The sequence below is a fragment of the Talpa occidentalis genome, unplaced genomic scaffold (assembly GCF_014898055.3).
Source record: "Talpa occidentalis isolate TD23 unplaced genomic scaffold, MPIMG_talOcc4v2.1 talOcc4.15, whole genome shotgun sequence".
Classification (NCBI taxonomy): domain Eukaryota; kingdom Metazoa; phylum Chordata; class Mammalia; order Eulipotyphla; family Talpidae; genus Talpa; species Talpa occidentalis.
The window spans coordinates 38,299,558-38,327,510 of record NW_023601543.1 but is presented as its reverse complement, the minus strand read 5'-3'; the positions used below and the strand labels follow the sequence as shown (position 1 = coordinate 38,327,510).

The following is a 27,953-nucleotide window of genomic DNA, read 5'->3' as shown; positions in this document are numbered from 1 at the left end:
TACCTCATCGTCCTTCCAACAAATTCAGGCAGTCCAGTGTGAAGAGAAACACCTTCCTGTGGAAGAAGGAGAGCAAACTGTGTGATCAAATTCACCTCTGATACCATATTCTCCCACTTACAAGGCTGACTCTTACAGTGATAGGTGGCTCCTTACAGGCTCTTGTGAATCCAATCCTCTCATCTCTCCCCACCTCCAGCAGCTCCAAAGAACATCCTTGGCACCAAATTCCCAGTGGGTTAATGTCAACCCAGATTCCAGCTTATCCCAGCACCAACTGCTCCTGAAACATCAGTAAGTAGCACAGGCCCAGGTAGTGTCCTTTGTAATATTTCCTATGGGATCATATGCACTGAGGCCCCTGATGACCTCTGCACTTGCAGAATTCAGCAACCAAGGTGAAACCTGTAGTACCAGGTTCTCCAAATATTCTCTGGGATGCAGGTTCCCATCTCATCTCATAATGGCATCTGCTAACTCTGATGGTCACAAATGGTATTCTTGATGCAAATTTCCTGGTGGGCTTACATGAACTCAGTGTCCAGTTCCCGCCAGCATCCCAAGTGGTTTCTATGTTAGAACCCCCACCAAGCTATCAAAACCCAGGTCTCAGCTCACCCTGGCATTTGCCTATTTCAAATCCCAGGCACTTGCCATAGTTACAGGTAGTACTGCCAGTAGGATACTGGTAACCCAGGCTCCCATAGCACTCAAATGCCTGAACAATTCCAGGCCTACCTGACTCCCATGACATGAGGTTTCAGCAGGTTTTTTGGGAATCCTGACCTTGGTTTACTCTGGCATTGGCCAGCTCTCCTAGTCCCAAGCAATGTTTTTGCCACGAGACATCAAGTAGGCCCTTATGAACCTAAGCCCCATCTCACTCTGGCACCTACCAGCTCCAGTGACCCCAAGTAGCTCCCAGGGCACCAGATGGTGTCTATGACATTAGGCTCTCCACAGGCTCTAAAACTCTAGGCTCTAGTTCATTGCATCACCCGTTGGCTCCAGCAGCATCTCTGACACTAGGACACATTTGGGGTCACATGAACCCAAGCCCCTAGTCTCAACCTGTTCCCTAACAACTCCAGGGGCCTCAGACAGCTCCTTCAACTCAGGTAGCTTTCACTGGTAGCTTCCAGGAGGCTCTCACAAAGACGAATCCCAGTCTTCCCCTGATGCGTTCCATTTGATATACCTCCAGTGGTTCCAGGAGGCTTCTACCACTCCAAGTTCTCAGAGGGACTCTGAAAACTCAAGCTTTCAGCCCACCAGTAACTAGTTAGCTCTACCAATTCCAGCTATCCAGTGGCCACAGGTGATTCTGAGATTCAGGTTATGTTCTTTGACTCCAAGACCTTGATAGAGTGTGCCTATGAACTAAGTTCCCCAATATACTCCTATACTCATGGTCCCAGGCAAGTCCACTGACTGCAAGATCCCAGACCACCATGATGCCAGTCAACTCCCCTAACACCAGGTACTTTGTGGACTCGTAAAAAAAGGATCCAAGTTTACCCCAGCACCAGTAGACTCCTGTTGCCACAGGCAAGTTCCATGGCAACTGCGAACTACAACAGACTCTCAGCACATTCCATTGAGAGTTAGCTCCTGCTGTCCTGGGTGACTCCTATAGTCTCAGGCATCTTACAACCACCCCACCAACAAAACTGACTGTTTAAGAATTACCAACATTCTGGCTGCAATAACTTGCAATTTTATAGCAATTGTAGTGATTTTAATAATGCCTCAATGTTTTTGGCTTTATATAGTTAAATGTCTCCCCATATAACATTTAAGAAAGAGAGCATTTATTCTATACCCATCTTATGTTCCATACACTCTGAAAGGTATTCTCACTTATAATAGCTGATAATAAATACACTGTGGCAATATTTGGCTGGAGAACTGATGCTATTTTTCAATGAATTTAACCACCAAGGGGAAATATTATTGTGTATGCTAAGGCATTATGATGAAATTCTTTAGGGGTTGTTTAAATTTCTGTAGTTTCAGGAATAGTGTATTTCATGTGTAGTTGGCTCAGAAGAAATTTGCAATTAGTAGATACAAGATGAATACTTATAACTGTCTGTTAGTTGTCCATGATTTCTCACTACATAACGCTATGACTTAACTAGAGTTGCATTGCCCAAGAAGTGCAAATATTAAAAAGTGAATTGTGGTTCTGAGAGCCTATGATAAGAGTTACTTAAGTCTATAGTGATGTGAAAAAAATGTTTATAAAACTTTTATATTTCGCATATGGCATACTAGCCTTCAGTGACTTAATTGTTGTTAATAAAGGAGCATGCAAAGCAAATTTCCTATTTTACTATAGCAGCAAAATCAATCTCCCTTTGTTAAATTGAATCTATAGCTGAATTTTAATAAAGTAAAAGTGTTTAGTGAAACTGAATTCAAGAAAAATAAAACAGCTAGATTAATAATATATAATCTTATGAAAGTTTTTTCCCTAAACTGAATCAGTTATAAAACTTTTGGACTCAGACTTCTTCCTGTACTTTTAATCTTTAAGATAAAATGCATAAGAGAATCTCTGTAAAATATTGTTTAATAAGCACTGTAATGCTTAGTAAAAACTATACTTTCAAAGTTTCACACTAGATGGCAGCATGAGATAAACAATAGAAAACCATAGTTTCTGATCACATTTGTATGAAGTGAAAAAGTAGTATAAATGCACGTTCCTTCCAAGGTTATTTCAAAATTATTTTCTGTAACAAGTGAAATTGTTTGAGTCTTTTATTTCAGCCAATTGCTACCACTTTCCCCCAAATAGTTACTTTTAACACTGTGCCTTATTTGAAGGATTTCAACATTTTGTTTAGGTTTTGAGATCAATTTAGTTATGTGCTTTGAATTCTGCTGATGGCATAATAAAGAATGAATTCAAATCTTTTATCTGAGGACTGAGAACAAACTCCTGCCTGATTAGAAGTGTATTTAGTCTCAATTTATAGTGAATATTGTATCAATAACAACATTGCCTGTATATATGCTTTAAAGAAGTACACTAAAGATTAGTAAATTGCTTTGAATGCATGACTTGACTCACACTTGAGTGCACATGTACCTGAGCTGGGGATTAGTGGACGTTGTATGTAAACACATACAGCCAGTACAAAATAAAGTTGCTAATAATCTGGGAAGAGGAAAAAAAAAAATCTCACAAATAGCCAGATGTCCCTAAATCAAGAAGGATGGAGTTGAAAATATACAATTAATAAAATATGAATAAAATGATTGATTTCAAGAATATTGATGATATTAATATCAACTTGGTATTCTAAAATTGTCTATTGTGGGTAGAAAATCCATCCTACTTAACACTCCTGTTGATAATTATAAAGACAAGGACTATTCTACTAGACAAGACAGACAGTGTTATTGTTTGAATTGTGTCCCCCATCAAAATTCTTATGTTGAATTCTTAACTTCTAATAGCTCAGAATGTGACCTTACTTGGAAACAAAGAAATTGCAGATGTAATCAGCGAAGATGAGATCATACCGGCGTAAAGGGAGTCCCAAACGTGTATGACAGGTGTGCTTACACAAAGTGAAAACTTGGAGACAGACATGTACAAAGGGAAGATGAGGCCAACGGGAGGGCCTTGGAACAGATATTTACATTAGTTCCTCAAAAGGAACCAATTCTGCCTGCACATTGATTTCAGACTTCTAAAAATTTGTTGGTCTGTGCCATTGTAGTTGGGGCTTCTTCTGGGCATGAGTCTTGACACCAAACCATTTTGGACATTTGTTAGATGTGGTCATGGCAGCTGGGGACTCATGGGGTTTAGGTTGGGAATGAGTCACTCACCAAGGTGTTTGCAGGCTGCATGGAGATTGGAAGGGGTCACAATGTTTCTCATCTCCAGGAACTAGACAAAGAAAAACAAAAAGTCCAAAAGCTAGTAGAAAAAAGGAAATAATAGAAATTAAAGCAGAAATAAATGAAATAGAAATCAAAAAGTAGTCTGAAAATTAATGAAATCAAAGGTTGGTTCTTTGAAAAAAAATAAACTTGTAGCTAAATTCACAAGAAAAAGAAAATCCAAACAAACTAATCAGAAGTAAAGGAATTGTAGCAGAAATCTAAATTCTCCCAGAATACACATGTCCAGGACCAGATTACTTCTCAAGTGAATTCTACCAAACTTTCAAAGATGAGCTAATACATATCCTGTTCAAACTCTTTTGAAAAATTGAGAGAAAGGGATACTTCCAAACACATTCTATGAGGCCAACATTACTCTAATACCAAAAACAAAGACAACACACAAAAAAAGAAAACTACAGACCAAAATCCCTTATGAATATAGATGCAAGAATCCTCAATAAAATCTTAGCAAACTTCTGCTGATCTAGTGCTATTAGTTCTAAAGGGAGGATTGCATTCATCAAGAGACACAGCAATGATTCCATTAAGCTGGAAATTAATACTGCCTGCTAATGTCTCTGAATTAACAAACAAATAAGGGAGTTAATTTATTGACGGGGTATTGATACTGACTACAAGGGGAAATTCTACTAATACTCCACAAAGGAGGTGAGGAAGAGCATGAACGGAAGAAGAAAAGAAGGCAGGAAGGAAGGCAGGAAGGAAGGCAGGCAGGAAGGCAAGAAGGAAGGCAGGAAGGTAGGAAGGCAGGAAGGAAGGAAGGAAGGAAGGAAGGAAGGAAGGAAGGAAGGAAGGAAGGAAGGAAGGAAGGAAGGAAGGAAGGAAGGAAGGAAGGAAGGAAGTAAAGGAAGGAAGGAGGGAGGAGGGAGGAGGGAGGGAGGGAGAAGGAGGGAGGAGGGAGGGAGGGAAGGAAGGAAGGAAGGAAGGAAGGAAGGAAGGAAGGAAGGAGGAAGGAAGGAAGGAAGGAAGGAAGAAGGAAGGAAGGAAGGAAGGAAGGAAGGAAGGAAGGAAGGAGGGAGGGAGGGAAGGAAGGAAACTTTTTAGGACTTGTCTTATTATTGTCACACCCTGTGATTAAGTGTCAATGAAAATTACAGCAACCCAGTCCACAGAGACTACAAATGGCATATGGCCATCAGCAATGAAAATTTGGGTCACTTTGCCAAGGTGAAAAAAAAAACAAAAAGCTGAGGTACTTGGGCCTCCCCTGGTGGCGCAGCGGTTGAGCGCTGGGTTGCGAGGCTGCCCGCAGCCTCTGCAGCGCCAGTTCGATCCCTGACCACCCGTGAGGGTCCCACAAAAAAAAAAAAAAAAAAAAAAAAAAAAAGCTGAGGTACTTGCTGAATGCAAATGGAATTCAGAATGACTAGTAGAAGAAGGCTGTTATAAATACCAGTGACAAATGTGTGAGCAGTTACCAAAATGAGTACTCTACTTGTCATGAGAATATCCTCCTTATTTTTGAGTATATTTAAGTGTATATAAACACACATTAATTAAATATTCATATTTTATTTCTTCACTTATCCCCTTACCATGTAACATAAGATATGTTGACTTTATAAGAATATTTAGTTACTGTTAATTTTGCATCAAAGTGTGTAAGTATGGGATATCAAGAGAAGAATTAGAGAAGAATTATGTGTTCTTTATCTCCTCCTTGGAGGGAGAGATTAATTCATTTCTGGTTGTATTCAGTATTATTATGTCATATTAGGCAGAATTATGACTTTGTTATTGTCTTTATTTGGATGTTAAGTATGGTTTAAGTAGCTTCATATAATTGTCAGGGTGAAATGTGGTGAATTTCTAATGGCTAATTTTATTGGTCATATTAACTGGGTTAAGGCATACCAAGATGGCTAGTAAAACATTCTTTCCATGAGTGTCTGAAATGTTGGGTTGTATTTTTTTTTTTTTCTGGAAGTCACTATTATTTGAATTGGTAGACTGAGTTAAAAAAAAAAAAATTGCTCTCGGGCCTCCCTGATGGCTCAGTGAGTTGAGCACAGCACTGTGAAGCTGTCCACAGCCTCTGCAGCGCTGGTTCGATTCCCAGCCCGCCAGCGAGATTCCTACATGGTGCTGCAGACCTCTCCTGTGGCGCCCGCTGCTCCCCTCAGCAGTGTATTTCGGTTCTTCTGCCTTTTCTGCTCCCTGCTCTGTCTCTGGTGAATTCTCTCACTCTCCTGCACCTCTGGCTTGTACCCCAGTGCTTGTATAAATAAATAAATTTAAACAAAAGTTACCAAAAAAAATTGCTCTCACCAATAGTGGTGGGGATAGTGGTGGGGATCATTCAATCCCTTGAGGAACTAGAATGTAAAACAAAGGCAAAAGAATGGAATTTTTTTTCTCCCTGAGTTTAAACATACATCTACCTTTCTTGCCCTAAACATTTGAGCTACTGATTGTGGGCCTTTAGACTAAGACTGAGACATACCGTTTACTCCTTGAGTTTTCATTCTTTGGGGATTGGACTGGAGCTACACCACAGGTTTCCTAGGCCTTCACAATGCAGATGGCAGATAGTGAGATTTCTCAATCGCCACAATCATATAAGTGAATCACTTATGTTGAGTGAAATAATCATTGTTGTGAAAATATCTCATTGGTTCAATAAAAAAGTAGCTCATTAAAGAAGTTATCAAAAATAAAGCTAAGGGGGCCTCCCCGGTGGCGCAGCGGTTGAGCGCTGGGTTGCGAAGCTGCCCTCAGCCTCTGCAGTGCCGGTTCGATCCCCGGCTGCTCCCCGGCCACCGGAGGAGGGTCCCACATGGCGCGCAGACCTCTCCTGCCGCCCGCTGCTCCCCTCAGCAGTGTACTTCGGTTCTTCTGCCTGCTCTGCTCCCTGTTCTGGCTCTGGTGAATTCTCTCACCCTCCCGCGCTTCTGACTGTACCCAGTGCATGTGTAAACAGAACAAACAAACAAATAAATAAATAAATAAACATGCCTCTATAAAAAAAAAAAAAAAAAAAAAAAAGAGTTTAATAAAAAAAAAAAAAAATAAAGCTAAGGGCGTAGACCTGTGAGAAGCAAACTTCAGATTTCTGAATGCTGGCTGGTCTTGCCATTCAGAAGTTTGGTTTCAGTTTATTTAATTTTGCCTACATGACCTACACATACAGAAGCAGAAAGACTATATAATTCTTCTCTAACAAAAACATCTGGTTAAATTCTAACATTCTTATTCTTTCAGTTAATGATAAAGGAGGTATAATGCTTGCCACTTCAAAAGAATCCTTTATTCAGCAGAGACAAATGATATCTCTGTGTTGGAATATGTAAGATCTGGAGCTATCCCAAAAAATGTTCCTACAGAAATGAGGGCCAAGCTGTACAGTTCAGCAATTATCTCTGGCTCGTCTAAGAACTCACAATATGATAGGGAGATAGACTTGATATGTGGAATCCTCTGTGCATTTTGGCTGCATGGCTGTTTCAAAGCTAATATTGTTGCTGAGTCAGTTTCTGAGTTTGCTCTGGAATGTACTAAGAGTGAAGAACATCCCTAGTAGTAGAATTATACTTTAGTCCATACATATAATTTTTCTGTCTATATCAACCTCTATAACTATCTTATCTCTCTATTATTTATCTATTCTATTCAGCAACAATGTATCTATCAATCATACATACACACACATCTATATCTATCAATCAAATTGTTTCTGTTTTCTTGTCAACTCAAAATACATCTGATTTACATTTGTTACTCCTTTTTTTCTAGACAAATGGTTCAATATTGATATCATTGTTTGTCTTCTATTCTTTACGTAAGCCTTATTCTAGTTATTTACACAGGACCTATATCAGCCTTCAGGTTTTACTCTTTCTCATCAGCCACCCTTTATATTCCCTTAAGGATATGTTTCACATTAGATGAGAGACACTAGAATATATCATCTCTGAGATTCCTTGGGTCACATGTAAGAGGAATTTTCATTTACCGGCACAACTGAAAGCAGATGGAAATTAGAAGTGTTCTTTACACATGATAAAAATTATAATACATTGGAATGTCAAAAATGTATTGAAATATATGATCCCCTATTATTTGATGATTGGAAGATGACAATATAAAGGGAATTCATGTAGTCAAAATAAATATTCACCCAAACTATCAAAAAGGAAGACCAGGAAATGACGTTAATACAATTAATAGTTTACATGCCTGACGATACCTCACCAAGATGGCGATAGAGGAGATTCCTTGCTTCACTTTCAAGTCTAAGAGGGCCATTATGCCAAGATAATCCCCTGTGAGGTGAAACTGAAGTAGCCTATGCACATCAGAGAATAACAGACTACACAAAGGAGATACAGAAGAGATTGATGCATCATTGAACTAGAGGCAAGTAGACAGACACCTGCAAGCTGAATGAAGTCCAGGCCTGTGGACATGGACAGCAACACTGCTAGCAAATTAGGGGTCTTGATGATGGAATAGTGTAAACAGTGCAGGGGCACACACTCTTGAAAGGAAAACCCATACTAAGGAGCTGTGGTAGCTTCATAGTTCAGGTTCGCAGAAAGGAATGGAACAGAGAAAAAACCCTAAATGATGACACCTTTTTTCCAAGGTTGATGCTGACATAAAGAATTATGCAACTATAGACCAGAGACACACTACAGTTGGGGGCAGGGGGAGGAGAAGAGGGATTAGAGTCAGAAAAAGGGGGTGGAAATTATATGGGAATATAACCAAAATGAAAATGCATACATTATGCAAAAATGAAAAATGATGTAAGAATTATATAAAATAAAATAATTTATTAGAAAGAAATAAAATCAGTTCAAAATTGAAAATAAAAAAAAGAAGTATGCTGCCATTGCACACACTGACAAGTCTTGTATTTGCAAGAGTGTGTTTTGTGGTGCCACAAGTACAAAGCAGTCTCCCCAGCACATTTCCACCAGCAGGAGAACCCCTCCAAACCCCAATCTGATCATGCTGACATAAGAACTGTAAACACAAGTCTAAGTGTATAATGGATTATGGAAAGGCCTAATAACCAAATCAGACTACAGCACCACCTGTGGTTAAATAGAAAGTAGTTTAACTCTCTATGTTGCTACTACAGATATTTTAAGAAATAGGAAAATTTAAAGTATCAAACAGATAGACAAAAAATAACACATGACACCTGGAACTATCATGGGAATAAGGCATCACAAGGAGAGCACCACTATCCAGACCCAACTACAAAAACAGGAAAGTTTATATCTACTGACAGAAATTCAAATTTCGATAAAAAAAGAAAATCAGAAAAACAGAAGAAATTTCAGAAAACAAGACAAAGTAATATAACTCAGAAGAGCATATCAAACAGAAAATAAATAATTCAGAAAAAACAAATGGATGAGCTTAGAAATAAAATAAATGAATAGAAAGTAGAAATTTTAAAATAAAATAGAAAATAGAAAAAATTCAGTATGTATTGGGATCAATATATGAGATAAAAACTTGAGAGAAATATATGGAAACAAAATTAAAGAAATGGGAGATCTAATCAGTGACCTGAAAGATAGTGATGGTTTAGGGGTCTCCCTGGTGGTGCAAGTGGTTAGGCAGGGCACTGTAGAGCAGTGCAGCCTCTGCAGTAGGATTTCGATGGCCGGCCAGCTAGGGAGCAACTCACATGGTGCGGCAGACCTTTCCTGTCTCGCTCGCTGCTCCCCTCAGCAGTGTATTTCATTCAGTCTGCCTGTTCTGTTCTCCACCCTGTCTCTGGTGATTCCTCTCCCCCCCACCCAACACACACACCTCTGGCCTGTACCCCAGCTCTTGTATGCATAAATAAATAAATCTTTAAAAAAAAAGATAGTAATGGTTTAAAGGATCTAGGTGGAAGAAGGAAAAGAATAAATATTTTTTTTATGAAACTCTATGAGAACTATATGAATCTATTAGAAGAGGGAACGTAAGGATAATATACATCTCAGAAGAAGGAAGGAGAGAGCAAGAATGGAGCAGAGAATGTATTCAAAGACTTAATAGTGGACTCCATGCACGACATAGTAGAATAGAGAGGCTGGGGTCACCCTTCTCCGTAAAAACAACTATAAAAAATAACATTGGCTCAATGGAAGACCCAGAAACTCTGTTCATTGGTGCAGTCCCAGGACTTTCCCATAGAGATTACTGAGGCTGGTGGTCAATTGAGTGGAAAGAGAGGGAGAAAGTTAAGGGGAACCTGACTGGAAGAATAGATACCCCAGCTGGCATAATGGGCAGGGGATCAACCATTTAAGCCATGATGGGCAACTTGGTATATTGTGAAACTCCCTGAGGAACTTTGCTGACACATATTTGGGCACAGACCCAACATGGGGCATTGGGAACTCTGCTGGTGCAGGTGTGATGTGGGAAATCTGGAAATAAATAGTAAGCATATGCACCAAAAGTCTCTCTTTACCCTCCTCTCTAAAGAGATCAAAGAGGCCTCCCTGGTCGTGCAAGGGTTAAGACGCAACCTATGAAGCAATGCACAGCCACTGAAGCACAAGTTCGATTCCTGGCTAGCCAGGGAACAACCCACATGTCACAGCAGACCTCTCCTGGCTGGCCCACTGCTCCCCTCAGCAGTGTACTTCGGTTAATCTGCCTGTTCTGTTCCTCACTGTTTCTACACCAACTCTTGTATGCATAAATAAATAAATCTTTAAAAAAAGAGAGAGAGAGATCAAAGAGATGTCAGGAGAGTGCAATCAGACACCAGAAAAGGTCCAACAGCAGAGAGAAGGACCTATGATGTGACTCAGTCTCTTGAGAAAGTAAACATATAGCACACAGATCTTGCAGTCCTGCAGAAACTAGAGCAGAGGTAGAGGCAGGGCTTCAATGGCCATTGTTGGCAGCCATAGTAACAAGGTAGAACACTCCTGTCACAATTGAAAACACTACCTCTCTGTCAAGCCCAACTAAGACTTGGATAATGAGTCTTGCAGTTCAGACCTAGATTTCCCTTCTGGGAGACTTGAGCATCATAGATCAAGACCAGCACCAGAAAAAAGCAGAAGGATGGTGGGATGGAAGTTAAGACAAACTAAGCACAGAATACAGCTTGCTGTGGACCAAAAGGAGAGGATGGAGAGGTGACCAACTTCACTCCTCAAACTGAGATTGAGGATTAAAGTCCCAGATTCCCCTCCTGACCACATCTCAAGCCAATGTAAACTAAGAAGAGAAACAAAGCTAACCACAGTGCACCAGCCACCCACCCCCCCGCCACACACACACACACACAAATACCAAATAAGGCAACACACATGCCTAGGAAAGAAGGAGCACAGGAAAACAAGATGGAAAAGCGAAATAAGACGAACAGAAGTCCTGAAACAAGCATGAAAGATATAGAATTGGAGGACTTATCAGACAAATATTTCAAAATAACAATATTAAAATTCTAAATGAGTTACTGGGAGGTCAGTCAGTCAGACAGTTGAAAAATCTTAGAAAGGAGATCCAGTAACAAAAAGATCTCTTCATCAGAAAGATTGAACATATTAAAAGATCACAAAAAGAGACTCTGAATGAAATGTAGAAATGTTTATAAAGTGCTTTAAATAGAATTAAACTGGCAAAAGAAAGAATTTCAGAAACAGAAGACTCAAAGGAACAAATCACCCATTTAGAAAAAGAGAGAGAAATAAAACAAAGGAAAAGAGAAGAAAATCTACAAGGACTATGAAACTCAAATAGGAGAAGAAAGTTAAAAATAAGTCAGATTCCAGAAGGCAAAAAGAGACAGAAGAAAGCAGACACCCTATTCAAAGACATAATAACTGAGAATTTCCCAAACCTTAAGAATGAACTAAATATGAATGTCAAGAAAGCAGAGAGAACACTCAAATTTTTAAATGCAAAAAGACCTACATCAAGACACATTGACAAATTATCAAAAATCAGAGATAAAGAAAAAAAAATTACATAAAGCAAAGAAATAGAATATAACATACAAAGGTTCTCCCAATCTTCAACATAAACACGTTCAAGGAAAGAAGAGAGAGGGAGTAAGTGTTCACAACCCTAAAAGATAAGAACTGTCAGCCAAGAATACTCTATCCTGCAAAATTATCATTCAAGTATGAAGGTAAAATAAGGTTTTTTTCCTAGACAAACTGAAAATAATAGAGTCTATCACCACCAGACCTGTCCTTTCAGAAATGTTGAAATGAAATCTTCTGCAAAGTAAAAATAAAATAAATTCCTGAACAAAATGGCAACAGGAATACAAAACCAGAAACATGAGCGAGAGTTTTACGAGTCAAAAATAAAACAATATAGTTTGAAGTCTAGGAGTGTGATGCCCCCGTTCCCTTCTTTTTCTTCTTTTTCTTTTTTTTTTTTAGGAGAGCTTTGGCTATTCAGGGTTTTTGGTGGTTCCATATGAATTTCATCAATATTTGTTCTATTTTTTTGAAGAATATCATTGAAATTTTTATTAGAATAGCATTGAATCTGTAGATTGCTTTTGGTAGGATGGCCATTTTGATAATGTTAATTCTTCCAATCCATGAGCAGAGGATGTCTTTCCATTTCTTTGTGTCTTCTTCTATTTCTTTTAACAATGTTTTATAGTTTTCTTTGTATAGGTCCTTTACCTCTTTTGTTAGGTTTATTCCCAAGTATTTGATTTTTTTTGTTTTAATAATAAAAGGGATGATTTTCTTGATTTCTTCTTCTTCAGATTTATTATTTGTGTATAGGAAGGCTACTGATTTTTGTGTGTAGATTTTGTATCCTGCTACTTTACTAAACTGATTGATTAGTTTGATTAGTCTTTCTGTGGAGTTTTTGGGGTTCTCTATGTATATTACCCTATCATCTGCGAATAGTGATAGTTTGACTTCTTCCTTGCCTATTTGGATTCTTTGTATGTCTTTCTCTTGTCTTATTGTTCTGGCTAGGACTTCCAGTATTATATTGAAAAGCAGTGGTGAGAGTGGACATCCTTGTCTTGTTCCAGATCTTAAAGGAAATGCTTTCAAATTTTCATCATTGAGAATGATATTGGCTATGGGCTTGTCATATATGGCCTTTATAATGTTGAGGTATGTTCCTTGTATCCCAAGAATTTCAAGAAACCAAATACAAAAACCAGAAATAAACCCCCAGATTTACAGTCAACTAATCTTTGACAAAGGAGCAAAGAATATGCACTGGAGCAAAGAAAGTTTGTTCAATAAATGGTGCTGGAAAAACTGGGCCACCACATGCAAAAGAATGAAGCTTGACTACTACCTCATACCATGCACAAAAACCAACTTAAAATGGATTAAAGAACTAGACATAAGACCTGAAACCATAAAATATATAGAAGGAAATACAGGCGAAACACTACATGACATACACCTCAGTAACATTTTAATGACTCATCACCCAAAGCAGCGATAGCGAAGGCAAAGATAAACAGTTGGGACTATATCAAATTAAAGAGCTTCTGTAGAGCAAAAGAGAAAGTAACCAAAACACAGACACACCATCCACTGGAAGAAAATTTTCGCACACAACACTAATGATAAAGGATTGATCACAAAAATCTATAAAGAGCTGAAGAGTCTCAACAAAAACAAAGTAAATAATCCAGTAAAAAAATGGGCAGAAGAGCTAAAAAGGAACTTCTCCAAAGGGGAAATGCAAATAGCCAACAGGCATATGAAAAAATGATCAGCATCACTTGCAATCAGGGAAATGCAAATCAAAACTAAAATGAGATACCATCTTACACCAGTGAGAATGGCACACATAAAGAAAACTAGCAACAACAAATGTTGGTGAGGATGCAGAGAAAAAGGAACCCTCCTGCACTGCTGGTGGAAGTGCAAACTGGTCCAACCACTATGGAAAGCTGTGTGGAGAATTCCTCAACCTGCTTAAGATAGAGCTTCCATATGACCCAGCAATTCCACTCTTAGGTATTTACCCAAAGGACACAGAATCATTAATTCCAAATGGCACCTGCACTCCTATGTTTATAGCAGCACTATTTACAATAGCTAAGCTATGGAAACAACCCAAATGCCCAAAAATAGATGACTGGAGACCCAAGTTGTGGTACTTGGGTCTCCCCTGGTGGTGCAGCAGTTGAGTGCTGGGCTGCAAAGCTGTCCACAGCCTCTGCAGCACCAGTTCAATCCCCGGCCACCAGCGAGGGTCCAACATGGCATGACAGACCTCTCCTGCCATGCCCGCTACTCCCCTCAGCAGTGTATTTCAGTCCATCTGCCTGTTCTGTTCCCCACTCTGGCTCTGGTGAATTCTCTCACCCTCCTGCGCTTCTGACTATACCTCCTGCTTGTATAAATAAATAAATCTTAAAAAAAAAGAATGAACCATTAAAAAAAAAAGAAGATGTGGTACATATATACAATGGAATACTACTCAGCAATCAAAAAAGATAAAGTCATGTAATTTGTAGCAACATGGATGGAGCTGAAAGGGATCATGCTCAGCGAAATAAGCCAGAAAGAAAAAGAAAAATATCAGATGGTCTCACTCATAGCAGGAATTTAGAAAACCTAAATAAAGGACCAGGAGAAAGACTAATTATAATAAAGTGAAAATCAAAATCAACAAGAAACTATAAGCCAGAGACACACTATGGGGAGGGAAGGGTAGGAGGGATTATGGTCCAAATAAGGGGGGTGGGAATTGTATGTGGACTATAACCAAGATGAAAAAAGCATACATTGCACAAAAATGAAAAATGATATAAAAACATATGTAAAATAGGGCCTCCCCTGGTGGCGCAGTGGTTGAGTGCTGGGCTGCAAGTCTGCCCGCAGCCTCTGCAGTGCTGGTTTATTCCCCGGCTGCCGGTGAGGGTCCCACAAAAAAAAAAAAAAAAACAATAATGGAAGAAATGTACAGACCCTATATAGTTAAATGTTGGAGAGTAGATGACAGTTCATAAAATGCTTAAGCCATAGGAATTTAAGAAAAATCCTCATGGTAACCACTAAACATAAATCTAGAATAGAAGCCCATAGTGAAGAAACAAGACATTGATAGCATTACTAAGGAAAACTATACAGAAAGCACACATAGAAACAAATAAAAAAGAAAAACAGAAAAAGACAACCAAAATGTCTGATAATGAACACCATATATATATAATCACACTAAATGTGAATAATCTACATTAACTAATCAAAAGACAAAAACACAAAAAGTAGATTGAAAAGTCTCAGCATTCTATATTTTGCATACAAGAGACATATAAAACCAAAAGACAAAAAACAAAAACAGACAGTTGAAACAAGGTCATACATGCTAATGACTCACCAAGAAAAGGAAGAATTGCTATTCTTATATCAGATGAAATATACTTTCAACTGAAAAAGGTAATCAGGACCAAATAAGAACACTGTATAATGATCAAAAGAAAAATTCACCAAGAACATATAATTGTAATTAACATTTATGCACCTAAAACAGGGGCACCCAGTCACATAAAGCTACCATTTATAGACCTAAAACAACATATCAACAAAATTACAATTATTATCAGAAACTTCAACATACCACACACAAAGTGATGATCATCCAGGCAGAAAACAAACAAAATGGCCTTAAATGAAGTATTTGACCAGATGAATTTGAAGTACTTTTAAAGAACTTTCTTTCCAAAAGAAATTAATACATGTTCTCCTAAAGTGCACATGGATTATTCTGAAGAACAGATCATATACTGGGACACAAATCATGTTTCAGAAAACATATTAAAATAGAAATTATAGCAAGCATCTTCACAGACAGCAGTGCTGTAAAACTAGAAATTAACCACAAAAAGAATCCTAGAATAAACTAAAATATATGGAGACTAAATGAAATGCTTCTGAATTACTTCTTAGTAAATGAAGAACTCAAGGAAGAGATCAAAAAGTATCTCAAGACTAATAAAAATGGAAGACAAACTACCAGACCATAGAGATGCTCTAAAAGCAGTACTATGTGGGAATTTCATAGCAATAGAGGCCCATATTAAAGTACGAGAGTTGGGGGGGGGTGGGCGGCGAGAGAGAGAGATCTCTAAAATAAGCTCTGAAGGTGAAGGAACTAGACAAAAAGAACAAAAGCATTCAGAGTCAGTAAATTATAAGAAACAACAACACTTTAAGAAGAAATAAATGAAATAGAAAACAAAAAGACAGTTGAAAAGATCAGTGAAACCAAGAGTGGTTTCCTTGAAAAAAATAAACAAAATTCACAAGCCCTAACCTAGGTTTATGCAAAAGAGAGAAAACCCAAATTAATAGAATCAGACATGAAAGAGGTAGAGTTACAACAGATACTGCACAAATACATAGGGTCACAAGAAACTATTACAAATATCCCTATGCAAACAAATTGGACAACATAGAAAAACGGACACATTTTTAGTCTCATACAACCTCCCAATATTGAATCAAGATAAAACAGACAGCTTAAACATTCCAATCACAAGTGTGGAAATTGAAAAAGTAACAAAGGTTCACCCTAAAAACAAAAGCCAAGAACAAAATGGCTTGTCTTGTGAATTCTAACAAACCTTCAAAAAAGATCTAATATCTATCCTGTTCAAATCCTTCAAAAAATATCTAAGAGGGAGAAAATTCCCCAACACATTCTATGAGGCCAACATTACCCTGATCCCAAAACCAAAGACATTACAACAAAAGAAAATTATAGACCAATATCTCAGATGAACATAGATGCAAAAATGCTCAACAAACTCCTAGCAAACCAAATGGTGACATATTAAAAGACTTCATCCCATGGATTTAAGCTTAGTTCAACATATACATACATATCAATCAATGATGTTCACTAGATCAACAAAAAGGGAGATAAAAATCACATGATCATCTCAATAGATGCCAACAATAAATATTTACAAGATTCAGCACAAATTTATGACAAAAAGACTCCATGAAATGGGAATAAATGAAAGTTATCTAAACATTATAGCAACCATCTATGACAAACCCACAGGCAATATCATACTCAATGGTTGAAAGCTGAAGGCATCTCCACTCACATCAGGAACAAGTCAGGGATTCTACAATCTTCACTACTGCTCAGCATAATATTGGAAGTCTTAGCCAAAACAATTAGGAATGAAAAAGACAAAAGACAAAATCTTGAAACAACCCAAATGCCCAAAAAAAGATGACTGGATCAAGAAAATGTGGCATATATACACAAGGAATATTATTCAGCAATCAAAAAAGATAAACTCATGCCATTCACTGCAATGCAGATGGAACTAGAAGGAATTATGCTTAGTGAAATAAGCCAGGAGGAAAAAGAAAAATATCGGATAGTTTCACTTATAGCAAGAATATAGGGGAACCCAATAAGACATCAGTGTGAAAAAGTAATAGTACAAACACAACAAAGCAAAAACGGAAAATTATAAATCAGAGACATACTGCAGGGGAGGAGGAGGGAGAGGGATCAAAGGGAGGGAGGGAGGAGCACAGGGGACTGAGGTGATGGTGCACGGGTGCATTGGTGAAGGAAACTCTATGAGGACTACACCTGAGGGGGTGGGGGAAGCAAATATTGTTTAAAAATGAACAATGATGTAAAAAAATTTTAAAAAATTAAAAAGATGAAAAAATAAATATATAAAATCAAGCCAGAAGGGGGAAAAAAAAGAAAAAGACAAAAGAGTCCAAATTTGAAAACAAGTGAAATTTTGAAAAACTGAGGGAAAAAAGTATTTACAGGCTGGGAGAAGTTATTTGCACATCACATATCTGACAATGGTTTAATTTTCAAAATACATGAAGTACTTATAAAACCCTACAAAAATTCAAAAATCAGGACATCCAATTTAAAAAATGGTTAAAACACATAGACAGTTGTCTGAAGAAGACATTTTTTACTAATTCCAAGCTTTGAGATTTTGTGAAGAAACCACATACTACTAGTAAAGCAGCTAATAATATGTAGTTCCAGCATTTAGAAGCCTGTCTAGTTATATATTAACTATAGTTTTTTTTCTTATATTTTGGTTTAACCATTAAATGAAAGATTTTTATAAAGAAGTAAGATAATGTATTTTATTATGTCAGGGAAACCAAAACTGCATTGGTTCTGAAGGGCACAGGACTTCAAAAAACGGTTGGTGGCAGGTCTATATTGTAGGTTGGAAATCTATACCAAAAATAATCTGTGGATCAATACAAAAGAATGTATACAACTCAACAAAAAGAAAACAAATAACTTATGGCCTTCCTGGTGGTGCAAGAGTTAAAGTGTCAGTGCTATCAAGCTATATAGCCAGCCACTTCACCTGGCCAGGGAGCTACCCACATGGCACAGCAGACCTGTCCTGTCTCACCTCCTGCTCCCCTCAGCAGTGTGTTTCAGTAGATCTGCCTGTTCTGCTTCCCACTCTGGCTTTTGTGAATCCTCTCATCCCCTGCACTTCTAACCTACACCCCAGCTCTTGCATGTATGAATAAATAAAAGTAAATCTTTAAAAAAAATAAAACAAATACCTTCATCAAAAAATCCATAATTAAAATGTAAAGACACCCTACCGAATGGGGGAATATATTGCACACCATATATCTGCCAAAGGACTGATATCAAAGATATGTGAAGAACTCATACAACTACAAAAACAATAGATGGGCAATCAAAAGATGGGCAATCAAAAGATGGGCAAAAGAACTAAAGAGACTTCTTCAAAGAATACATTCAAATGGCCAACAGGCATATGATTTTTTAAAAAATTTTCACAATCACTTATTGTTAAACAAATGCAAATCAAGACTACAATGAGGTGCCATCTCATACCTGAAAAAATGGCTAAATCTAAAAGACCAGAAACAACAAGTGCTGGCAAGGATGGGGAGAAAAGAGAACCATCCTACACTGCTGGTGGGAATGCAAACTTGCCCAGCCCCTATGGAAACAAGCATGGAGGTGTCTGAAAACGTTCACATGATTCTGCCATTCGACCCAGTAATTACACACCTAGGCATTGCTACAAAAAAATTCAAAAACACTAATTCAAAAGGAAACTATCACTCCGATGTTTATTGTAGCGCTATTTACTATAGTTAAACTGTGTAAACAGCTTAAATGCCCCAGGAAAGAAATGAGTGGATCCCAGAAGATGTGGTATATATACATGATGGAATGCTACTCAGCGACCAAAAACATAAACTGGTTCCTTTTGCGGCATCGTGGATGGAGCTTGAAGGGATAATGCTAAATGGAATAAGTCAGAAGGAACAAGACAAATATTGTGTGGTGTCACTGATATGTGGATTATAAAATAACTAAATCAGTAATCAGATAAAGACAAACTGAAAAATTAAGCCGTGATAGCTGATTATAGAACTGAAACAAGTGGAGGAAAGCTTGGGGGAAGGGTAAGGACAAAGAGGGAAGGAAGCAGAATAGTCTATGGTGGTGGAATATGGGTGAGTTGATGGTGGATGCAGTATGGTGGTAATACTTGATGGGGGTACCCCAATATTAGCTCAGTTAAAAATAGATAAATCAATTTATTAAAAATATATAAAAATTAAGAAAATATTTCCTCCCACAGTCTGCTATTAAAAAAAGTTTTGTGGTAAAGGTCACAATGAGAAACAGAATACTGCATTATTAATCTATATTGATAGAGGAATATTTTTTCATTATATTGATGTATATAAGGAAAAACACAATGCAGCAGAAAACTAACTTCGGGATGATTTGTGTTTTCCCATCTCTGCTGAAACTTCATTTTATTTCCTTTCTTAATATTCAAAATTGTTGCATGCTGATCTAAAGTACAGGTTTTCCCCCCAAGGCAATCAGAATTGGAAATATTACATGATTTGTATTTATTTCTTAATCATGTTTTGAGTGAATCACAATTCCATGGTGACCTAATATACTTGCCAGCCTATTGTCATTCAACGTTTTAATGACAAAAAGATGAAGAAACTAGAGAGCCAACTTGCATTATATATAATTATATATTAATTATTAAGTACTTTTCAACTTACTGGATTCAAATAACTCTGCTTCTTAATATTAGAATTATTTTTTTATCAGTTCATATTGCTTACATAAAATAACTTATTGAACTATCAAATAACAATGATGAATTAATTTGACTAATGATTTTCTATTTATAACATCTATTAGCTCAGGGAAGTTGTATTTTTAAATCTGGTAATGACATTCTATCTATTCAAAATTATACTTCAGTCATTCCATATCTTAATTGAGCTTTGCTTTTTATATCATGTACTTTGGTTACCATCTTTTCCCTTCTCCAAATTCTATCTTATTAACTTAACCTTTACTTCCAATAATTTTTATGGAAAAGCTTTCTTATGAACAAAGTTTAACTGTGATTTACAATATGAAAATACTTTCTTACAATGCTTTTAAGTTTTACAGTACTTACTGGAATAACTGAAAAGATGTGAATTATTCTAAGCAAGAGCTGGTAAACAAAAAGTGACAAGGTAAGCACAGCACATGTGAAGAAATATATGTTAGTTTGTGAACTAGGTAGCTAAGAGCAAAAACATTGCTGTCCATTACAAGGTTCTGTAATTTTCTGCTTCAAGTTTTTATTTCTGGCATGAATTATAACTACATCCAACAGCAATTCAGTTCAAATATCCAAGTTTGCATTTAGTATCATGAATTGTTTGACAGTATTTACTGTTACGGAAAAATGAAGGTACAGTTATTTATTTCCCTTAAATAGGTGTTAGGTTTCACAAGTTAACCTCTCAAAAGTGCTTAAATATGAAAAATTCTTAAAACTATTTTTCACATATATAGTTAATATAGAAAGCTATGCAGCAGCTATGGCATGGCTGCCTCACAGACATGTTAAATATCTAAGCTTCTTATTGACATTCAGGAATGGTTCACTTGACATCAAATGTTGTCACATGTCTAAGTTCTAGAAAATAGATTCTGGAACAACATGATGCAATAAGATTTTTGCTCAAAACAAAACTCAGAAGATCCCCGATAGAGTCCCTTGATATTCCAATGGAAAACTAAAATTAAGGTTGGTGACTGCTGAGGCAAAGAATTGGGAGGAAACTAAGTAGAACATGACTCAGAGGGTAAATACTCAGCCAGTACAATGGGCGGGGAGTGAGATATACAGGGAAAAAACAAAGCATTATAGCACATGGTGAATTTCCCTGGAGGAAATTTGTTCATGTACGTAAGATCCAGGATATTTGGAACTCCATGACTGGTGTGGACAAGGAAATGCCCTTCTTTCCCCTCCCAAAAGAGATAAAAGATCTTCCAGGCTGAGCCAGGTTCTGTGCCTTTGCCAGCCAATGACAGATAGAAGGACTGATGACATAAAATAGTGACCCCTTGGTAAGTATCAAATAGTATGCAGAGCTGGCAGCCTCTGAGATCCTTCAGAAGTGGCACAGCAGTGGTGAGAGTGGCTTGAAGATATAGCTGGACAGTGGGAAATATGCTCAGGCTCTCCTGTCTGCCAAGTCCAAGTGATTCCCAAAATGTCAGCCCTGTAGACCAGAGCTAGCTCCCTTTAACAGAAGAATCAAGCTTCATAGATCACAATATGCAGCAGGAATGAGCAGCAGGAAGGAGGGATGGGAAGTTAAGTCAATGAAAACACCAATCAGAGCTTGCTGTAGATAGAAAGGAGGGGAGACAGAGGTAACCACTTTACTGCTCAAACTGAGAATGAGTATTTAAGATGCAGACTTCTTCCGGCCCCCATATTGTGCCAAGGTAAACTAAGAAAACAAACAAGCAAAACTAAACCTAGAGAGCTCTAACCACAAAAAAAAGTAAATAAGGAACACATATGCCTAGGAATTAAATAACATTGGAGCACAAATTGGATAAGTAAAAAGAGAACAGAAGGGCCTCCTCGGTGGTTAAGATAAATTGATGCTTTCGTGGACTCTTCAAAATTGACAAGAGTGCGGCCCTCCCCTGGTGGCGCAGCGGTTGAGAGCTGGGTTGTGAATCTGCCCACAGCCTCTGCAGCTCCAGTTCGATACCCAGCCACCGGCGAGGGTCCCACATGGCACGCAGACCTCTCCTGCCGACCGCTGCTCCCCTCAGTAGTGTACTTCGTCGTTCTGCCTGTTCTGTTTTCCGCTCTGGCTCTGGTGAATTCTCTCACCCTCCCGCGCTTCTGACTGTACCCAGTACTTGTATAAATAAATAAATAAATCTTAAAAAAAAAGAAGAACAGAAGGAGCAATTATAAAGCATACAGAAATAGCGCACTTAACAGACAAAAATTTTGAAAAACAATATTAAAAATGCTATATGAGCTACTAGAAGGTCAGTCAAAGGTAGATAGGCAGGTGAGAGATCTTAGAAATGAGATCTAGGACCAAAGATAATTCATCCCCAAGGAGACTGACACTATTAGTAGAACACAAAAATAAGCTCTGAATAAAATGAAGACAAATATAAAAACCACTTCAATAGAATTGAACGGACAGAAGAAAGAATTTCAGAAACAGAATACTCAAATGAAGAAATGAACACATAATCCAATTAGAAAAAGAGAGAGAAATAAGGTATATGAACAATGAGGAAATACTACAAGAATTACAAGGGGAATTAGGAAGGAAAATGTAATGGGTGTTCCCGAAAGAGGAAAGAGATAGAAGGGAGCAGAGACCCTATTCAAAGAAATAATAACTGAGAATTTCCAAAACCTAAGGAATGAATTAAATATGGATATCCAGGGAGCAGAGAGAACACCCAAATTTCTAAATGCAAAATGATAGCAATAATCACCCTAAATGTGAAGGGCCTGAACTCAGCAATTTACAAAGTATCGGCTGACAAAGTGGTTGAAAAAAGTTTCAGCTGTCTATACTCTGTGTACAAATGACCTTTCAATACTGAAAGACAAAAGCAAACTAAAGTAAAAGGTTGGAGCAAGATCTTACATACAAAAATCTGAAAAAAAAAAGCAGAAATTGCAATTCTAATATCAGATAAACAAGACTTTCAGCTTCTGTCTCCCCGGTGGTGCAGCGGTTTGAGCACAGCTGTGTGAAGCTGTCTGCAGCCTCTGCAGCACGTGTTCAATTCCCGGCTGGCCAGGGAGATACCTACATGGAGCGGCAGACCTCTCCTGTCTCGCCCGCTGCTCTCCTCAACAGTGTTTTTGGTCTGTCTGCCTGTTCTGCTCCCCGCTCTGTCTCTGCTAAATTCTCTCACCCTCCCGCGCCTCTGGCCTGTACCCCAGATCGTGTATAAATAAATAAATCTAAAAAAAAAAGCCTAGACTTTCAGCTTAAAAAGGTAATTAGGAACAAAGATGGACACTCTATAATGATCAAGGGAAATTCATCATGGAAATTTATCTTATTAATATGTATGCACCTAACACAGGGAAACCCAGTTATATAAAGCAACTATTAACAGATGTAAAAAATACATTGGTAAATATACAATTATAATTGGAGACCTAAACACACCACTGATACAAAGGGATATTTCATCCATACAGGTAATTAATAAAGAAATAAGAGCCTTAAATAGTGTTGGACCAGATGTAATTAATGGGCACTTACAGAACTTTGTATCCCATAAGAAATGAATATGCTTTTTTCTAAAGTGCACATGTAACATTCTCAAGAATGGATCATGTACTGAGACATAAAACATGTCTCAGAAAATATATGAAAATAAAAATTATATAAAGCATCTTCACAGATCATAAGGATATAAAACTAGAAGTTAACTGCCAAAAAGAAAAATCCTGGAATAAATCAAGATACGTGGAGACTAAACAATATGCTTCTGAACAACTCCTGGGTCAATGAAGAAATCCAAGAAATATCAAAAAGTATGTGGAAACTAATAATAATGGAGAGACAAGGTACAAGACCCTATGAAATGCTCTAAAAGTCATACTATGTGGAACTTTATAACAATACACTCGTGTATAAAACATAGAAGAAAAAAATTCAAATAAACAATCAAACTCTGCAGCTGGAATTACAAAGGGAAAACAAAAGTATACAAAATCCCGGAAGGAAACAAATAATAAAAATAAAAGCAGAAATAAATGAAATATTAAATAAAAAGATAGTGCAAAAGATAAGTGAAACTAAGAGGGGTTTTTGTGTAAATAAACCAAATTGGTAAACCCTTAACTAGGTTTATGCAAAAAGTAGAGAGAAAACCTAAATAAATAGAATCAGAAATGAAAAAGACAAAAATTACAACAGATGCCACAGAATACATGAGATCTTAAGAACCTAGAACAAACATCTCTATGCAAACAACCTAGATAACCTAGAAGAAATGATAAAATTTAAGATTGATACATACAACATTTCAAGACTGAATCAAGATGAAATAGCTTAAACAGCCTGATCACAAGAGCAGAAATTAAAAGTGTAATAAAAACCCTACCTTACAATAAAAATCCCATACCAGAGTTTCTCCACAGAATTCTGCCAAATATTCAAAGAGGATATAACTAACCTACTCAAACTCTTTTTTATATTAATATTTTATTTTATATAATTCTTACATTTTTTTCATCTTTGCACAATATATGCACTATCATTTTGATTATATTCTCCATACAATTGCACCCCCCTTATTTTGACCCTAGTCCTTCCTCTCCCCTTCCCTCCCCTCACCCCCGTAGTGTGTCTCTGGTTTATAGTTGCTTGTTGATTTTGATTTTTACTTTGTATTAAAAATAAAATAAAAGCAGAAATAAATGAAATATTAAACAAAAAGATAGTGCAAAAGATAAGTGAAACTAAGAGGGGTTTTTGAGTATTTTTCTTTTTCTTTCTGACTTATTTCACTGAGCATGATCCCTTCTAGCTCCATCCATGTTGCTGCAAATTGCATGTGTTTATCTTTTTTGATTGCTGAATAATATTCCATTGTGTATATGTACCACATCTTCTTGATCCAGTCATCTATTTTGGGGCATTTGGGTTGTTTCCAAAGCTTAGCTATTGTAAATAGTGCTGCTATAAACATAGGGATGCAGGTGCCCTTTGGAATTAATGTTTCTGTGTCATTTGGGTAAATACCTAGGAGTGGAATTGCTGGATCATATGGAAGTTCTATGTTTAGTAGGTCAAGAAATCTCTACACAGCTCTCCATAGTGTTTGGACCAGTTTGCACTCCCACCAGCAATGCAGGAGAGTTCCTTTTCCTCCACAACCTCGCCAACATCAAACTCTTTTTAAACATCAAAGAGGGAAGAAAACTACCTACGATATTATTTGAGGCCAATATTAACCTAATCACACAACAAAACAGACAGTATAAAAAATTAAAATTATAAACCAAGGTCCATAATGAGTGTACATGCAAAGGCCTCAACAAAATCTTAGGAAACTGAATACAACAATATATTAAAAGAATCTTCCACCATAGTGAGGGAGGTTTCATCTAGAGAAAGCAAGACTGGTTCAATATATGTAAAACTATCATTTTCATTCACCAGACTGACTAAAAAGAAGATAAAAGTAACACGATCATTTCAAATGATACCAAAATATCATTGGACAAGATTCAACATCCATTTATGATAAATGTAGTCAATAATATTGTAGTAAATGGAACTTATTTAAACATTATATGTGTATTTAAGGCATATATGATAAACCCACTGCCAACAAAAAACTCAATGGTGAATACCTGAAAGCATTTCCAATAAGATCAGAAAAAATACATGAATGTCCACTGTCACCACTATTATTCAACACATTATTGGAAGACATAACAGAAACAATTAGGCAAGAATAAGGTATAATGTGAATGCAAACTGGAAAAGAAGTATAATTGTCAATATTTGCACTATTTGCACATCACATGACAATATACCCATAGAGAACCAAAAAAACTTTACCAAAAAAGCAATAGAAATTAAAAAAGGAATACTGTAAAATGGCAGGATTCAAAATCAATACACAAAAGTCAATTGCACTTCTATTTGTAAACAATGTGTCAGAAGAAAGGGAAATAAATAAAACAAAAACATTTACAATCACACCAAAATGAATAAAATACAAAATACATGGGCATAAACTTAACAAAGTTGAAGGATCTATATATTGAAAACTATAAGGGTAATAAAAGACGACACAAAGAAATAGAAAGCTATCCTGTGCTCATAAAATGTTCCTATTAAAGCAATTTACAGATTCAATGCTGTACCTATCAAAATCCTAATTAGTTTTTTCAAGGAAATTGAACAATGATAATATGTATATGGAACCAAAAAAAAAGGGCCCTGAATAGCTGAAGCAATCCTGAGATAAATGAAGAAAACCTGAGGCATCATACTTTTAGACTTCAAACCCTATTACACAGCAATGGTATTCAAAGCAGTGTGGTGGTAGAACAAAAACAGATACTCAGACCAATAGAATATAATAGAAAACCCAGAGATAAAACCACAAAAATATGGGCAGTTAATCTTTGTCAATGGACTCATGGCTATACAAAGTAGAAAATAATCTACTTAATAAATTGTGCTGGGAAATATGAATAACCACATGCAAAAAAAGAAAGAGACAAGATCCATAGCTATATCTACACACAATAATTAATTCAAAATGGATTAAAGATTTGGACATATGGTCTAAAATCATAAAGTACTTGAAATACAGGACTATATCAAGAAAAAAAGAAAGATCTCAAATCAATAATCTCACATACTACACAAAAATAAAACAATAAAACATACAAATTAGAAAAAGAAGCACAAGGAAACAAAAACCCACCAGAAAGATGAAAATAATAAAAAAAAATTAGAGCAGAAATTAACAATATAGAAACAGAGAAATAGTAAAAAAAAAAAAAAAGATCAACAACAAAAGCTTTGTTCTTTGAAAAGATAAGCAAAGTTGACAAGGCTGTAGCTAGGGTAATTTGAAAAAATGGAATGGACATGAGGGAAAAACCAGATCACATGTAAAGGAAATTTGATTAGGCTAAACTAACATCAGACTTCTCTGAAGAAACACTAAAAGCAATGATAGAAGGGAGAGACATATTCCCAACACTCCAAGATAAAAACTTCCAGCCAAGAATACTCTATCTGAGGTTTCTTCTTCAGATACAATGAAGAAATAAAGGTCTTCTCAGACAAACAGAACCTTAGGAAGTTTGCACACACTAAACACCCCCTACAAGAAATATTAAAAGGAGCTCTAGTATTTCTTTGTTTTTGAAGTTTTTTTTTTTTAAGATTTATTTATTTATTTACACAAGCACTGGGTATAGTCAGAAGCATGGGAAGGTGAGAGAATTCACCAGAGACAGAGTGGGGAACAGAACAGGCAGACTGACGAAATACACTGCTGAGGGGAGCAGCGGGCATGGCAGGAGAGGTCTGCGCTCCATGTGGGACACTCGCTGGAGGCCAAGGATTGAACCTGCGCTGCAGTGGCTGTGGGCAGCTTTGCAGCCCAGTGCTCCATCACTGTGCCACCAGGGGAGGCCCAGCTCTAGTGTTTAAATAGAAGAATAAACACAAAGAACTGAACAAATACAACCGCAAAGCAAAGGAAAATAATGGTAGTAGCAGATCTTCATATATCAATAATTACTCTAAATGTCAATGGGCTGTAATAACCAGTTAAAAGGCACTGAGTATCTAGTTGAATTAGGAAACAAAATCCAACATTCTGCTGCTTCTAAGAAATATACCTAAGTACCAGGATTAACTTAGCCTGAAAGTAATGGAAACAATTCTATAAGTAAGTGGCACCCAAAGGAAAGCAGGGACAGCCATACTTACATCAGATAATATAGACTTCCAGCTTAAAAAGGCAAAAGAGACAGCATAGACACTATATAATGGTTAAGGGAACAATACAGGAGGAAGACATAGCACTCATCAGTGAAACATACTCACCAAATGAAGGAGCACCAAAATAACCCAGGCAATTGATATCAAATCTGAAAACAAACATAGGAGAAAATAATTTATGTGGTTGGAGACTTCAACATCCTACTCTCATCAGTGGACAGATCAATGGGACAGAAAATAAGGACACAA

At 37.0% G+C, this 27,953-nt stretch overlaps 1 long non-coding RNA gene across 1 annotated transcript; it reads right to left on the bottom strand.

Moving 5' to 3' along the window:
* LOC129145914 (uncharacterized) lies at positions 1 to 27,845 on the bottom strand. Its single transcript, XR_008552082.1, has 3 exons — positions 27,810 to 27,845; positions 3,847 to 3,907; positions 1 to 56 (listed from the first exon to the last, which is right to left on the bottom strand). It is a non-coding gene; the product is annotated as an uncharacterized LOC129145914 (long non-coding RNA).
* Positions 27,846 to 27,953: the final 108 nt, after the last annotated feature.